Source organism: Mauremys mutica, unplaced genomic scaffold, assembly GCF_020497125.1.
Source record: "Mauremys mutica isolate MM-2020 ecotype Southern unplaced genomic scaffold, ASM2049712v1 Super-Scaffold_100101, whole genome shotgun sequence".
Classification (NCBI taxonomy): domain Eukaryota; kingdom Metazoa; phylum Chordata; order Testudines; family Geoemydidae; genus Mauremys; species Mauremys mutica.
In genome coordinates, this window is record NW_025423268.1 from 462,086 (window position 1) to 477,897 (window position 15,812).

The 15,812-nt window shown below is 50.6% G+C and overlaps 2 non-coding genes across 2 annotated transcripts; both read left to right on the plus strand.

The window, feature by feature from the left end:
• The first annotated feature begins 363 nt into the window (after positions 1–363).
• On the plus strand, positions 364–435 carry TRNAA-UGC. Its single transcript has one exon. It is a non-coding gene; the product is annotated as a tRNA-Ala (tRNA).
• Positions 436–12,373: 11,938 nt separating this feature from the next.
• TRNAS-GCU lies at positions 12,374–12,455 on the plus strand. Its single transcript has one exon. It is a non-coding gene; the product is annotated as a tRNA-Ser (tRNA).
• The last annotated feature ends 3,357 nt before the right edge of the window (positions 12,456–15,812 follow it).

A 15,812-nucleotide genomic window follows, 5' to 3' on the forward strand; every position in this document is an offset into this window, starting at 1 on the left:
AGGTGAAAAGAGCAGATCCTAGAAACACCTGGAGCTCCCCACCCCACTGCTGACACCAGGGTCAGGTGTTGAGCGACTCACAGCGCCCCTCCCCTCCCATTACCTTGCAGCAGGAGGTGGCAGCACCCCCCACCCAATGCAGGGGAGAGGGCTGAGTGCATCTCTGCACCCTGAGTCCAGGGCACCCACTCTCTCTGCCCCACACATCAAATCTGGCCATGCTGCAAAGTGCCCCCTAAGAACCAGCAGCCTCCAGGACAGCAGGTTTGGCCCTCAGAGCAGGGAATGTGTCCCCCATGCTGCTGTTAGGCCACTGGATGCTCTGGGAATAGGACAGCTCTGAGTGTAACCTGCAGCCCAGGTGGGGATGTAGTTCAGTGGTAGAGCACATGCTTTGCATGTGTGAGGCCCTGGGTTCAATCCCCAGCGTCTCCAAACTTTTTTTTTCTCACCCTGCTGCTTTGCTCATGCCCAGCTGGGATGTGGCCCAGCAGTCTCCCTGCAGGAGTTTTAATCCTGCGGAGTGAGCGGCAAGTGCCAATTGCATGGAAGGTCTGGGGGGGGGGGGGGGTTTCTGCTCCTAAGTCACCTCAGTACATGTAAGAATCCCACCCGCTGTGCTGCTTGGGACAAGGGTAGATGAGAAGGGCGAATCCTCCAGCACTGGAGGGAAAGCTCCCATCTGCACAGACTGAGAGGCAAGGAAACAGAGGGGCAGTCAGTGCTCAGAGAGGAGAGAGGTCAGTGATTCACACCCACTAGGGGACACTGTCTTTCTGAGGCGAGTGCAGCTGGCTTGGGATGGTGCTGACGATGGATAGAAAAAAGTCTGGAGTCAATGACAGACGAGACCACAGAAGGGGAAGGGGAATGGCAGCCCCACAGAAGGTCCTGGGTGCTCAGATGCCCCAGTTATTGCACCCTGGCCTGTCACAGAGAGAGAAAAGACCCAGCGGGACCCAGCCCCCCTACAGTGATCCCATGGACAAGAACCTGGCTGGGAGTGGGGTGAAGGTTCCCTCTGGGCAAAGGGGAGCTGAAATCCCTCAGTGTCCTGGAATTTAAGCAATGGAAGCTTCAAACCCTGCACGGGTGTGGGCTGAGGTGCATCAGCAGAAGGTTGGGCTGGACAGGGGCGGCAGGTTTGGATAATTTTTGGTGGTGCCCAGAATGGGACCAAGTCCTGCCCCACCCGACCCCACCCCACCCTCACACAGGACCAGCTTTAGTCCGATTCTCCTGATTCCCCTGAATCGGGCCCCACCCCTAAGAGGGCCCCGTGCCCAAGCCCTGGTACTGCGTACTGGCAAGAGCTGGTGCGCTGTACCAGGGTGGCCCGGCTTCCCCAGGGGGCAATTTAAAGGGCCTGGGGCTCCCAGCAGGGGCTGGGATAGGGCTGGGGTAGGGCTGCAGGGCGCTATTTAAAAAGTCCAGGGTTCCCATTGCTTCTACCGCCCCGGCCCTTTAAATAGCCCCCAGAGCCCCGCTGCTTCCCCAGGGCTCCCTCAGCTATTTACAGGGCCGGGGCAGTGGAAGCAGGGGAGCCCCAGGCCATTTAAATAGCCCCCAAGCCCCGGGCTGCTGCTGCTACCCCGGTGCTGAGGGAGGGAGGAGGGGGCACTTACCGTACAGGGTGGGCTGTACCCTCTGTACCTGCACCCCCTGCCTGCAGCCAGCCCCTGCCTCCAGCCAGCCCCACACCCGCTGCCTGCAGCCAGCCCATCTCCAGCCAGCCCCACACCTCCTGCCCTGCCTGCAGCCAGCCCATCTCCAGCCAGCCCTGCACCCCCTGCCCTGCCTGCAGCCAGCCCATCTCCAGCCAGCCCTGCATCTCCTGCTCGCAGCCAGTCCCTGCTGCACCCCCTGCCTTGCCTCCAGCCTCTCACCCCCTGCCCTGCCTGCACCAGCCCCTGCCTGCAGCCAGCCCCACACCCCCTGCCTGCAGCCAGCCCATCTCCAGCCAGCCCTGCACCCTCTGCCCTGCCTCCAGCCCCTCACCTCCTGCCCTGCCTGCACCAGCCCCTGTCCACAGCCAGCCCCACACCTCCTGCCCACAGCCAGCCTGTCTCCAGCCAGCCCTGCACCCCGTGCCCTGCCCGCAGCCAGCCCTGCACCTCCTGCTCACAGCCAGCCCCTGCTGCACACTCTGCCTGCACCAGCCCTGCACCCCCTGCAGCCAGCCCTGAACCCCGTGCCCTGTCTCCAGCCAACCCCTGTCGTACCCCGTGCGGCTCTGCCTGAAGCCAGCCAGCTCCCCACACACCCCCTGCCCGCACCAGCCCTACACCACCGGCCCCGCACCTCCTGCCCTGTCTCCAGCCAACCCCTGCTGCACCCCCCTGCCTGAAGCCAGCCAGTCCCGCACTCCTGTCTCCAGCCCTGACAATCCCTGCCGCATGCCCCTGCGGCCCTGCCTGAAGCCAGCCAGCCCCACACACCCCTGCCTGCACCAGCCCTACACCACCGGCCCTGCACCTCCTGCCCTGTCTCCAGCCAACCCCTGCTGCACCCCCCTGCCTGAAGACAGCCAGTCCTGCACACCCCATCTCCAGCCAGCCCTGCACCCCTTGCCCTGCCTGCAGCCAGACCCTACTTCCAGTCAGCCCCTGCCCTGCCTCCAGCCAGCCCCATGTCCACTGGTGCCCTGCAGTTCCCAGGGCAGTAACCCTGCACACCTGCTTCAATGAGGGGGGCAGGGAGCAGCTGGAACCCACACATGTGCACACTGTAGGGTGACCAGACAGCAAGTGTGAAAAATCAGGATGGGGGTGGGGGTTATTAGGATCCTATATAAGAAAAAGTCCCAAAAATTGGGACTGTTCCTATAAAATCAGGACATCTGGTCACCCTAGCACACCCCCAGGGAGTGGCAGGGACCCACACATGTAAAACGGAATTCGTTTCTAGTTCAGGCCCATCTTTTTAAAAAAGAACTTTAGGTAGGGTTAACATACACCCGTATTTTCCTGGACATGTCAGGCTTTTTGGTTCTTAAATCACTGTCAGGGAGGAACTTTTAAAGTTTAAAAATTTAAAAATTACTCCTGGGAAAATATGGACGCATGGTAACGCTATTGGTACAAAAAATACATACTGTGGCACATCCCTTAAATCAGAACTTTTTATAGGGAACCGGTTCCTAAGGAATGAAAGTCTTTTTTATATATACATATATATATATATATATATACACACATTTTAAGTTATCCCTGCTGGGGCCCGGCTGAAAATGACTGCCCAGAGTTCGAGAACTGTCCCTGTTCTCATTGGACAGATGGGGAGAAGCCTGAAGTACAGAGAAGGGAAGTGACCTACCCAAGGGCCTACACAGCAAGCTGGTGGCAGAGCCAGAAAGAGAAGCCAACAGTCCTGACTCCTGTTCTAATGGACCAAAAAAACCCAGAGAAAGGGCTAGAGCCCAGGAATCGAGATGGTGGGGAAATTTCATTGAAACCATTTCTGTCAGAAAATCCCCTTCAGACTAAACCAGTTTGTTTCTCGAAATCAAAACAAGTGAGATGAAAGTTCTTTGCAAAAAGATTTTGTTGCAAAACAAAAGCATCTCCTGTTTGTCACAGTGTGTTAAATTGTCTCGTCGCACACAAAGAGGAGACACTTAGATCTCAAACATTAGATAAGATGCTTCAGTCTGAGCTAAGTAATTGCTGCTCTTAACAATTTCAAAATAAAAAAATACAAATCAAATAGACTATTTCAGCTATTCTATTATGTCATAATCTGCTCTGAGTAAATGTGATAGGACACCGCATATTATGCACTACTCCTAGTGACACTCTCCAATGGATCCCCACCCACAGTGAGGTAGGTAGGCGCGGATCATTATTATCCCTACTTGAAAGAGGAAGAAGCTAAGGCTGAGAAAGGAGAATTGACTTGTCTTAAGTCACACAGCCAGCCAGTGGCAGAGTTGGGAATAGGACCCAAGAGCCCTGATTTTCAAACTAACCATCGGATCTTGAATTTCAGACACTGAATGACCTGAATAAAGTGCTCTCAGATGAGCTCCAGACCAACAACAGTGCACAATAAATATTCCACAAGTATTTGAGGAGAACTGCAATGTTAGAGAGAATCATGAACTGCTCAGAGACAATTAATGCAGAGGAGCAGCAAAATTCATCAAACATATGACTGGTTATGACTTATTTCCTTGGGCTTAAAAGAGAACAACAAGGACCTGAGTCTCCTCCCTGTCAATAACCTCCTGCTCAGCCAATCAGGGTAGAGACTGAGGACGGGAGGCTGAGGGTTCTCGCCCAAAGGATGGCCCAGGTCACCGGTGGGGATCACTGCCCGAGCACTATTTCAGCCCCACATTTTCAGGTGGACCTCCCACAGTGGGAGCTGCAGAGCATTCCCCTGAGACACATACGCACACCCCTCCTGGTGTTGGGAGGGGAACAGGAGAAAGGACAAAAGAAGCAAGAGACAAAGAGAAAGGAGGGAGGGATGGATGGAGGAAAAGGTGAAACCAAAAGGACAAACCCTAATGTCCCCAGTGATTCTAAGGACAAAATCCCAGGTGCACAATAAAATTCTGCCTCCTTAAGCTCGTGTTTTCCATGCTTAGAATTCAACTGTCACCAGATGGATCAGACTGAACAGGTTTCAAACCTCAAGGAGGCTCTTACCTTCTAAACAGGGACGGCTGTTTTCTAGTAAAATCACTAAAGGGAAGGAGAAAACTCGAAAGAGGTTCCTCCTGGCGCTCACGTCCGTGAACCCGAATACTCCCTCAGTCCTCAAAGAGAGACCTGGAGAAGGAGACTTGCTGAAGCAAAGCCACAGGGGTCTCTGAGGTTTCCCTGGCCCCTCGCCCCTGTCCTGCCTGGCTGATGTCAGCATCTCTCTGTGAGGTCACCACCTCCCCCCCACCTTTGACCAACAGTCTGAGGTCCTGCAAAAAGCCTTTGTGATGTCACTGCCACACCCGTCCCTTGCTGTGCTAATGTCCTGCCCCTGCCCAGGCACTTTGGAGGTTTGAGCTACTCCCTGTGGATCACCCCACTCAAGGAGTGTTTGTTCTAGGAAGCAAGCCAGCTAGACAGGAAAACATTGAACACTGCTCCCAATGCTACACTCAGTTTTTCAGAAATTAGTCGACTTTATGGCCAGAAGAGACCATTAGAGCATCTAATCTGACCCCCTGCATATCATAGGCCTCCTGTATGACACCAGAGCTACTTTTGGGGCAAACACATTCCAGAAAGGCATCTAGTCTCTGTTGTGTATTTGGTTGTCATGGGTTTTGTTACTATGGCAACTGAGTTAGACTATTAAGGGATAGCTCAGCTGGTTTCAACCGGCTGAGTGAGCTCTCTGTGTCTGTAAATAAAATGGAGGTTTTGGTTAACTGTCTGCTCTCTGGCCTCAAGTGATTGCTTCCTACACCGGCTGCCCCTAGGACATAACACTGGTGATGAGGATGGGATCCTGGTGCTGCTCCAGTAACAGAAGGAAGTAGAAGTCAAGGTAAAGACCAAACAAAGAAAAAAAGCTGCTTGTTTGCAGTGACTGTGAAAGTGAAACTAAAAATCATGGCTACTCTGACCAGGCCCCTGGAGCCTTTTGATGAGAATACAGAGCAGTGGCATGTGTATACTGAGCATTTTGAGCTTTTTGGTATTGCAAATGACATTACAGAAGCGAAGAAGGTGCCAATATTCTTAACTGTTGTAGGGGCTAAAACCTACTCTCTGCTACAAAGCTTACTACACCCTGTTAAGCCTGAGACTAAATCTTACAGTGATATTGTGGAAATCCTGGGGTCTCATTTCTCCCCAAAACCACTGGTAATTGCTGAAAGATATAGGTTCCACAAAAGAGACCAAAAGGAAGATGAAACAGTTGTACAATTTGTAGCCATTTTAAAAAAGCTAGCAGAACACTGTGAATTTAAAGAGATGTTAAATGATGCCCTGCGTGACAGGTTAGTGTGTGGCCTCTGCAGTGAAGCTATACGGAAGCGCCTACTGACAGAGGCTCAGCTTACATTACAGAAGGCTGTTGATATTGCTGTCTCCATGGAACTGGCTACAAGGGAGGCACAATACATCGGTGCACCCCCTAGGGTGCAAAAGGTGTCACAAGAACCGACCCACAAAACTGTGCAGAGTCAAGAATGTTACCGCTGTGGTAAGCTGGGTCACCAGGCATCAGAATGCTGGTGTAAGGACCTGGTGTGTCGACACTGTGGCAAAAAGGGACACATTGAGTGTGCCTGTAAACAAAAGAAAAAGAGGGCTGTGGTCTGGCCGACAAAAAGAGGAATCTTGCATACCCTAGAGCAGACCCAGGATGATCAAGGTGACACCTCCTCACAAGAGGAAGTGCCACTGCATGTTTTGTCTTTGGCAGCAGGCTCACATGAATACTGGGTAACCCCCTTATTGGAGGGCAAACCTATACGCATGGAACTAGACACCGGTGCAGCTGTCTCGCTGGTTCCTGAGACTGTTTATAAGGAAAAGCTACAGCATCTTCCGCTTAAGGCAACAAAAACTGTTCTGAAGACGTATACAGGTGAAGCTGTGCCCATGTTGGGCACTATTGATGTTAAGGTGGAGCTCAATGGACGGGCGGCTAAATTGCCACTGTTTGTGGTGAGAGGTAACTACCCAGCCTTAATGGGTAGGTCTTGGCTTGGGAAGATTCAGCTGAACTGGGCAGAAGTGCACCGGATGACTAAAGAAGAAACCAGTCTAACCCCTATACTAAGGAAACATGCTGCTGTTTTTGGAGATGATTTGGGAAGTATGAAGGGAATCACTGTGACATTGAACATTAAACCTGGCAGTCCACCAAAATATCTGAAAGCCCGAACTGTGCCATATGCCATCAGGCCAAACGTTGAAGCAGACCTGGAGCGCCTGGTCACCAATGGAGTCCTAATACCAGTTACCCATAGCTCATGGGCCACTCCTATCGTTCCAATAGTGAAGAAAGATGGCTCTCTCCGGATTTGCGGTGATTTTAAAGTCACTGTCAACCCAGTGTTGTGTGCAGAGCAATACCCGCTTCCCCGCATCGATGACCTCTTCGCAGGCCTGGCTGGGGGACAAAAGTTCAGTAAGATTGATCTGAGTCAAGCATATTTACAGATGCACGTCGATGAAAAGTCCCAAGAACTGTTGACTATTGTGACTCATAAGGGGCTTTATCGATACTGTCGCCTACCCTTCGGAATCACATCGGCTCCCGCCCTGTTCCAGAGGGCTATGGACCAGATCTTGTGTGGCTTGTCAGGAGTTCAGTGCTATCTGGATGATATCCTGGTCACTGGAAGAAATGAAGAGGATCACTTAAAGAATTTAGAGGCTACCCTACAAAGACTGGAAGAGTATGGCCTACGAGTTCGCAAAGACAAGTGTGAATTCTTCAAGCCCTCTGTTGAATATTTGGGACACATCATTGATTCTGCAGGTCTTCATAAGGCCCCTGCAAAAGTTAAAGCTATTGTGGAGGCTCCCCCACCTCGAAATGTAAGCCAGCTGCGCTCATTTCTAGGACTACTGAACTATTATGGAAAGTTCATCTCACAGTTAGCCACACTGCTAAAACCACTTCATGAGCTCCTTGGGCAGAACAAGGCCTGGAAGTGGACTGAAGCCTGTGATGTTGCATTTAACAAAGCTAAGGATGCATTGTTAAATTCTGAAGTTCTAACGCACTTTGATCCATCCTTACCCCTGCAATTGGCCTGCGATGCTTCCCCTTATGGAGTGGGAGCGGTCGTGTCACACATTATGCCTTCGGGAGAAGAAAGACCTATTGCTTTTGCTTCACGCACTCTAAGCAAAGCAGAAACTAACTACGCCCAAATCGAACGTGAGGCATTAGGAATTGTTTTTGGAATTAGGAAGTTTCATCAGTACCTGTTTGGGCGAAAGTTTACTCTTCTTACAGACCATCGACCTCTGACATCAATTTTTGGACCCTACACAGGCATTCCCCCATTAGCTGCTAGTCGTATGCAACGTTGGGCATTGATACTTTCTGCACACACATATGAAATCAAATATCGGAAATCCACTCTGCACGGCAATGCAGATGGCCTCTCAAGGTTGCCTTTACCGGTCAAACATCAAGATAGTGCCCAAAAGGAAATCTTCTACTTTGAACAGGTAGAGAATACACCCATCACTGCTACTCAGATAAAGAAGGCAACCCGCGTTGACCCAGTATTATCCCAAGTTATGGACCTGGTGATGCATGGAAAATCTCGACAAACCTCTCCGGTCTCACCCGACCTTGTTCCCTACATGTCCAGGCGGACGGAGTTATCGGTCCAATCTGGTTGTTTGTTGTGGGGGAGGCGTGTCATTATTCCACCACCCCTGAGATCACAGATGTTAGAACAGCTACATTCCGGTCACTGTGGAATAGTGCGCATGAAGAAAATTGCACGAAGCTATTTTTGGTGGCCTAGATTGGACAGTGCTATTGAAGAGAAGGCAAAAGCTTGTATGTCATGTCAGGGTGTAAGAAATGCACCCCAGTTGGCACCCCTACACCCATGGGACTGGCCTGAAAACCCGTGGCAACGTATTCACATTGCCTTTGCTGGCCCCCTTGAAGGAAGCATGTTCTTGGTGGCAATAGATGCCCATTCTAAATGGCCAGAAGTCTCTATAATGCAGTCCACTACTGCAGAGAGTACTATTCAAAAACTACGAGGACTCTTTAGTCGTTTTGGTCTGCCAGAACAACTTGTGAGCGACAACGGACCGCAGTTCGTCTCTCAGGAGTTTCAAAATTTTATGAAGGCAAATGGGATACACCACATCACGTCAGCACCATATCATCCGTCCACCAACGGATTAGCTGAAAGATTTGTGCAGACAATGAAAAACGCTTTGAAATCAGCAAAGGGACAACACTCCATTCAAAAGCGTCTGGATACCTTCTTACTTTCCTATAGAAACACACCTCATGCTACGGCCCAGGCTTCCCCAGCCTTTCTAATGATGGGACGACAGCTGCGCACTTGCTTTGATCTGCTGAAACCTTCTGAACCCAGACAAACTGTGCAACATCAGCAGCAATATCAAGTCATCAGACAGGCACCCAGAGCAAAAGACCGAACCTTTAGCCCAGGACAGCCAGTTTTGGCTCGGAATTATACTTCCAGAGCTAAATGGGTCCCGGCCACAGTCATCACTCAAACAGGACCTGTTTCCTATACAGTCCGGACTGCAGAGAATCTTACCTGGCGGCGACATGTAGATCAGCTGTTGCCAGGTCATGCCAGTCTTCAGGACGCATCTGCAGTTGAGGGGTCTGACTTCACCCCTCCTGGTGAGACACCGAATCATGAGTCACCTGTTCCTGACTGTTCTCCTCCATTACCGCCGGCAGCTGAGATACCCCTTTGCCCAGCACGAGCTGATACCACCTCCTCACCTATTCGTGCTGCGGACCCTGAGCCCCTAGTACTTTCGGGTGCAACAACACCAGAAGTTCGCCGTAATCCACCTAGAGACAGAAGGCCTCCTCATCGGCTGGATCTTTAGTTAGGGCGAACCCACGGTTATGGGGCAAAATAATCCCCAGGGTTTAGCCGGGAATGGAGGCAGTCTACCCTCCTTCTCTAGTTTAGTGTGTGTTTTATTTTGGGGATGTTCTTATTAGGGGGGGAGGAATATGTTGTGTATTTGGTTGTCATGGGTTTTGTTACTATGGCAACTGAGTTAGACTATTAAGGGATAGCTCAGCTGGTTTCAACCGGCTGAGTGAGCTCTCTGTGTCTGTAAATAAAATGGAGGTTTTGGTTAGCTGTCTGCTCTCTGGCCTCAAGTGATTGCTTCCTACACCGGCTGCCCCTAGGACATAACAGTCTCCTTTAGATGACATCAGGAGATGGTGAATCCACCACTTTCCTTGGTAGCTTGTTCCTGCGGTGAATCATCCTCGCTGTTGAATATTTGTGTCTTATTCCTAATATGAATTTCTCTCTTTTCACCTTCCAGCCATTGGGTCTTGTTATGCCTTTCTCTCCTCGATTAAAAAGCCCTTTAATACCCAATATTTTGTCTCCATTAAGGCCCTTCAACACTTCAATGAAGTCACCTTTCAATCTTCTTTTGATAAGCTAAACAGGTTGAGCTCATTCAATAGCTCACTAGAAGGCATTTTTCTCCAGCCCTCAGAACACTTCGTGGCTCTTTGGTCATCAGATTCCTGAACTGCAGCTGGATGTGGCTCTTGTTCTTCTGCACAGCACAGCTCCAGAAGAAGAGGGATCTGCAAATGTACATTCATATGATACCTTTGTTTAACTGATGAAAACATAAACTAGACACTTAGAGGACTGGAACTGATTTCAGCTGATGAACAGCTTTGCTAGGTTTTTATGCATTTGGACAGCGAAATGTTGAGTGTTTACATTGATATCAAGCACCCCTGTATAGTGGAGCTCCTGAACATAATGGAGAATGGAAATGGAAATTTTCTCCTTTTTTTAAAAAAAAGAAAGAGGGTTATAAGAGAACATGGGGGTTTGAACTGAAGACTACATAAACTGCAGTCAAGCACTGTAACACTGAGCAATATCCCCATGACAACAGGAGTATGGAACTGTGATGTCCAGCACTTTGAAGGACAGACCCTGCTTCATCGAGGTCCTTTGCCATTCCCAAACCACAGGTGGTTTTAAAAATGGGGTTTGATTAAACTTCTTAAATGTGGTAAACACCACAGCTTGCACACCCACCGATATAGCTTCTCCCACTGACATCGCTGCCACCTCTTTGGGAAGTGGATTAACTGCACCCCCAGGAAAACTCTCTCCCCTCAGCATAGAGCAGTGGTTCTCAAACTGTGTGTCAGGACCCTAAAGTGGGATGTGAGCCTGTTTTAATGGGGTCGCCAGGGCTGGCATTAGACTTGTTGGGGCCTGGGGCTGAAGCCAGAAGTCTGAGCCCCACCACCCAGGGCTGAATCCCTCAAGCTCTGGTTTTGCCCTCCCCCAACTGGGGCAGGGCTCAGGCTTTGTGTCCCCTGCCTCTGCCCAGTGTGGAGGGGCTTGGTCCCTCTTTCCAGGGCCATGTAATAAGGTTTTTTTTAGCAGAAGGGGGTTGCAGTGAAAAGAAGTTGGAGAAACCCTGGCATAGAACCTCTGAGTATGTCTAGACTTGGCTCCCTGTGGCAGATCAGACACTGAACGTGCAGCCATGGAGACACCACGCACCAGCCTTGCCTAACAGGCAAGAATCAAACCTCCACAGAAAGACGCCCGTTGTTTTCTAACCCATCTCCCTAAGCCCTCAGCCACCACCACTTAACAAAGTGGCTTTTCTACACGATGGTTCTGGTCTCACTGAAGGGTCATTTCTAATTGTTTGCTCAGACCAGCATTAGGGAAAATGGTGCCCTGGGCAAAGCTTGTACTTTGGCACTTCCCCATTGCCCCTGGACGATCCCCACTCCCCCTTTACCACTAGCTCCTGCACTCCCAACCCTTGCACCTCCTTCACCCCTAACTCTTGCCCCCTCCTGTGCCCCCTTTCCCCTTAACTCCCTGGGCCACCAGCCATTGCCCCTCTCAGGCAGCCCATTCACATGGTTCCAGTGCTGGAGCCCCCACACTTGTTCTCCCTTTCCCTGGGCTTTGGCATCACTAGCCCCTGATTAGCGAGTAGGGTTCAGTGGTCCCCTAAATGTGGGGAATGACTCCTAGGGGGACACAGAGGAACATTCATGGGGGCACCTCAGGGCCTGAGCCAGCCCCCATGGAGGGAGCAGCACTCAGCTCCACTCTGCCCCAGCTCTTCCCCAACCCCACCCTCAGCCTGGGGGTCTGACTCCCTGCTCGGCCTCGACCCCCTAACCCCTGTCTGCACCCCTCTCCCCAGCAAGCAACAGCCCCACTCCCAGCCTCGGTTCTTGACTGCAGCTTCCGCGGGGCCACAGCCATGGCTAAGAGGGCACAGTGTGAAATGTTTGGGGACCACTGGTTTAGGGTGATGTTCTCAATCACTTCTACAAAGTCCAATAAAAGCTATTCCTCACCCACCTACCCCTCCATCAGGACCAACTAGGTATGTTCTGCTGCCCCTCACTCATGCAGGAAGGATAATAACATTTCATTCCACTCAATCCTAAAGTGATTTGTAACCCAACACCACCAAAACTGGTCATTTTGGGAAAGTGGCCCCATCATGCTGCATAGCTAGGCAGAGTAGGTGTGTCTGTGCAAACACGGTCTGTTCCTGAAGTCTTTCCCCCAGCTCCTCACTAGGTGTGAGGGGGGAGCTCATTCAGCTTCTGCTTCCGCTTAGTATTTAAAATCTCCTTATTGTCCCTAGCTCTGCTGGCCTTAGATTTCTATTCCTGTCTTTTGCTTGCCAGCTCAGATGAGGTGGCCGAGTGGTTAAGGTGATGGACTGCTAATCCATTGTGCTCTGCACGCATGGGTTCGAATCCCATCCTCATCGGATGCATTTAGTCATCACCCCCTCCTTTGTAGACAACCATGTCCCCCTTTGGTACAATGACAGATCAAACAATGTTCCTTCTTGCAAACAGAAACCCAGAACTCCCTTGCTTAAAATAAAATGTCTAAATCCCAGATTTCTTTAAAAAAAAAATTCTCTAGTGCTGTATTTCTTAGTTTTTATCTCAAAAGGGAACATCCTCATAATCTCCCCCAAACACCCTGGGACCTGCCCAAATTATTAAAATACCCTCACCCCGAGCAAGGCCAGAGCAGTGAACCAGAGCTAGTGTCTAGGCCAAGCTGCTCTGAAGGAGGCAACTCAAACATTTTCTCCCTGCTTCCCTTGGCAAAGTCTGACTGAGAAAACAAAATTCCCCAAACTGCAAATTTTCTGCTGAAAAACCAATACTAGTCTGTTTGGGGACTTTGGTTTGCAAGTATTATTGTTATTATTCTCTTCTGATTTCTGAGTCAGTTCAGTTCAGTCTTTGTCCTCCAGGTGTGTTTCCAGCTGCTGAGTTGTGGGGGAGAGAGGCCAAGTCATGATGTCTCTTCCTCTCTTTCATAGTTTCTTCCAACTTGCTAGGAAGCTCCTTTGCTATGATGTGAGTCAAGCAGTGTCCATTGTCTCTGTGCTATCTCGGAGAAGCCTGCATTGTACACGGTTCCTGGGATAGTCCTTTGGAGTGTGGATCCCTTCAATGGGCCAGCAGCGAGTCTGGCGCCTCCCTTGTCGCACCTGAAAGGCTGGTGGGGGGTATTTCCCAACCTCATAACATATTTCAGTAACGCACACAGAGCAAAACTTCATAACTTCCCAACCAATGCGAGCACACACAAGCCAACACGATATTAATGTTCAACAGATCAAGACTTTTGAAATGATACTTCACCAGGCAGACTTTGTACAAACCATGGCATCATTATATGAGAGTGGTGAATATGGGGCTTCCAGGTGCTGCTTTGAGCACAGCGTGCCACACCTGGGCTTACATTGCAGTGGAGACGTACTCTTAGAGTCCATCTCTCCTGGGATAAAGATGGCAGCAGGGCTGGCCTGGGTCATCTGACTTGGGCTCCTGGACGTAAAGCTGAGGGGCTAAAAACTGTGGTGCAGATATTTGTGTTCACACTGAAGCCTGGGTTCAGAAACCCTCACCCCTCGTGGGGCCTCAGAGGTTGGGCTCGAGCCCATTTGTCTGCATTGTAATTTTATAGTCTTGCAGCCCCAGCTCCATAACCCTGAGTCAGCTGACCCGGGCTTTGGGACAGGTGCCCTGGGTGTGTTAATCACAGTGTAGACGTAACATTAGGCTACATCTCCAGTGCAATGAAACACTCTCGGCTGGCCCGTGTCGGATTAATCAGGATCACGCGGCTTGGTCTGGAGTAAAGTTGCAGTGTCCGTGTCTGGGCTCAGGCTCAGTCCCCTGCTCCAGGAGCCCAGAAGGGTGGGAGGGAGTTTAGCGAGTGGAAATGGTGAAACCGTATTGAGGGGACTGGACCACTGACCTATCAGCTCTTAACACCCGAACTTCCAGTAACTCTATTGAAAGACAGGAGATCTACATTACCCACTTCACCTCTCTAAAAAGGAAAAAGGACTGTAAGCTGTCTAAACTCCTACCTGCCACATGGGGCCACAACCGTGATACCCCTAACCCACCCAGCAATATCGTCAATCTATCCAGCCACACACTCAGCCCAGAAGAACAGTCTGTCCTATCTCGGGGACTCTCTTTCTGCCCTGCCACCCCCACCAACATGATACAGTTCTGCGGCGATCTGGAAGCCTACTTTCGCCGTCTCCGACTCAAAGAATACTTCCAGGACAACACTGAACAGCGCACTGATACACAGTTACCCTCCCACCAACAGCACAAGAAGAAGAACTCCACATGGACTCCTCCTGAGGGTCGAAATGACAGTCTGGACCTATACATTGAATGCTTCCGCCGACGTGCACAGGCAGAAATTGTGGAAAAACAACATCGCTTGCCTCACAACCTAAGTCGTGCAGAACGCAATGCCATCCACAGCCTCAGAAACCATCCTGACATTATAATCAAAGAGGCTGATAAAGGAGGTGCTGTTGTCATCATGAACAGGTCTGACTACCAAAAGGAGGCCGCCAGACAACTCTCCAACACCAAATTTTACAGGCTACTTCCCTCAGATCCCACTGAGGAATACACTAAGAAACTGCACCATCTACTCAGGACACTCCCTACACTAGCACCGGAACAAATCAACATACCCTTAGAGCCCCGACCAGGGTTATTCTATCTACTACCCAAGATCCACAAACCCGGAAATCCTGGACGCCCCATCATCTCTGGCATTGGAACTCTCACTGAAGGACTGTCTGGATATGTGGACTCTCTACTCAGACCCTATGTTACCAGCACTCCCAGCTATCTCCGTGACACCACTGATTTCCTAAGGAAACTACAGTGCATTGGTGACCTTCCAGAAAACACCATCCTAGCCACCATGGATGTAGAGGCTCTCTACACAAACATCCCACACACTGATGGAATACAAGCTGTCAGGAACAGTATCCCTGATGATGCCACAGCACAACTGGTTGCTGAGCTCTGTGCCTTTATCCTCACACACAACTATTTCAAATTTAATGACAATATATATCTCCAGATCAGTGGCACCGCTATGGGCACCCGCATGGCCCCACAATATGCCAATATTTTTATGGCCGACCTGGAACAACGCTTCCTCAGCTCCCGTCCACTCACGCCCCTTCTCTACCTACGCTACATTGATGACATCTTCATCATCTGGACCCATGGGAAGGAGACTCTGGAAAAATTCCACCATGATTTCAACAGCTTCCACCCCTCCATCAACCTCAGCCTGGACCTACCTACACGGGAGGTCCACTTCCTAGACACCACGGTGCAAATAAGTGGTGGTCACATTAACACCACCCTATACCGAAAACCTACCGACCGCTATGCCTACCTTCATGCCTCCAGCTTCCATCCCGGACACACCACAAGATCCATTGTCTACAGCCAAGCACTGAGGTACAACCGTATCTGCTCTAACCCCGCAGACAGAGACCAACACCTAGAAAATCTCCACCAAGCATTCTCAAGACTACAGTACCCACACAAGGAAATAAGGAAACAGATCAACAGAGCCAGATGTGTACCCAGAAGCCTCCTACTGCAAGACAAACCCAAGAAAGAAACCAACAGGACTCCACTGGCCATCACATACAGTCCCCAGCTCAAACCCCTCCAACGCATCATCAGGGATCTACAACCCATCCTGGACAATGATCCCACACTTTCACAGGCCTTGGGTGGCAGGCCAGTCCTCGCCCACAGACAAC